Source organism: Sinocyclocheilus grahami, unplaced genomic scaffold (assembly GCF_001515645.1).
Source record: "Sinocyclocheilus grahami isolate Dianchi unplaced genomic scaffold, SAMN03320097.WGS_v1.1 scaffold136.1, whole genome shotgun sequence".
In the NCBI taxonomy this organism is placed as follows: domain Eukaryota; kingdom Metazoa; phylum Chordata; class Actinopteri; order Cypriniformes; family Cyprinidae; genus Sinocyclocheilus; species Sinocyclocheilus grahami.
In genome coordinates this window covers 2,011,837-2,012,859 of record NW_015505315.1, presented here as the reverse complement: position 1 = coordinate 2,012,859, position 1,023 = coordinate 2,011,837, and the positions used below count along the sequence as shown (strand labels likewise).

Genomic DNA, 1,023 nt, shown 5'->3' with positions numbered 1-1,023 from the left:
TGCGAGATGTAAACAATAGAATTGCGAGATTTAAACTCAGAATTGCGAGTTGCAAACTAAGAACTGCAAGATACGAACTCAGAATTGCGAGATGTAAACTCTTCTTCTTGCAATGCTGACTTTTTTTGTTTTTTTTTCAAAATTGCACCTTTTTATGTCATAACTGTTGTAATTCTGAGAAAAAAGTCAGAGCATGGTGCCGTGTGTCTGAGAGGCTCTCAAAGCGAATCATCCGTCTGTTTCAGATATCGCTGAGCTGAGGAAGAAGTTTGAAGAGGACAAACAGAGAATCGCTGTACTGAGAGCACAGAGGAAATTCAGACCCTACTGATTCAACCTACCCACAATCCCCTGCACCCGCTGACTCCACATACCCACAATGCCCTGCACCTGTTGGCCTGTACTGTCTGGTAACATGAAGGTTCATTTGAAATAAAGTCTGGAGAACATCAAAGGTTTCTGATTACAATGTGTTTTTGTAGCGCTGAGCAATGTAGCCAATCACAGACTTATCTGTTGATTCTTGAACACCTCTGATTGGCCATTCTGTTCAAATGAGTCAGAATTCACTAGCCAGATTTTTTTCTGTACGCTCACTATTAGTCTCGTTGTAACATGATGTAAATAAGAGGTTCGTTGATTATAAAGGAGCTTTGTGAGATCGTGATGAACTGAAGGAAGTGACACCTTTTTAGTGATTATAAAGGAAGTGCTATTGCCACACTTTCTAGGCTAAATATAATCTGCTCAGAATTCAAACAAAAGTTTAGTTTTTTCAGCCATATACCCTGTACAAGCAGTTTCAAGAGTGGCATAAATCCCTCATAAATGTGATGCATTTTCGAATGGGAGAAAAAATAATTTGTCAAAATAGATGTTCAAGCAAAGTAAATGCAGACTAATTGGTTAATAGAAAAATAGTAGAATTTTCGTGTCAATTTTTTTTTTTTAAATGCGGTTGCAATACTTTTTATAAAAGTATTTACTAGTAAATCTTGCATTTTTCTCACTGTACATTGTTCC

The 1,023-nt window shown here is 37.1% G+C and overlaps 1 protein-coding gene across 1 annotated transcript in view; it reads left to right on the top strand.

Annotated features, from left to right (window-relative positions):
- LOC107591059 (putative ribosomal RNA-processing protein 7 homolog B) overlaps positions 1 to 454 on the top strand; it is a 9,256-nt gene extending 8,802 nt beyond the window's left edge. The window contains exon 5 of the mRNA XM_016280063.1: positions 338 to 454. The gene's annotated coding sequence lies outside the window, so the exon portion shown is untranslated. The remainder of the gene's footprint in view (positions 1 to 337) is intronic.
- The last annotated feature ends 569 nt before the right edge of the window (positions 455 to 1,023 follow it).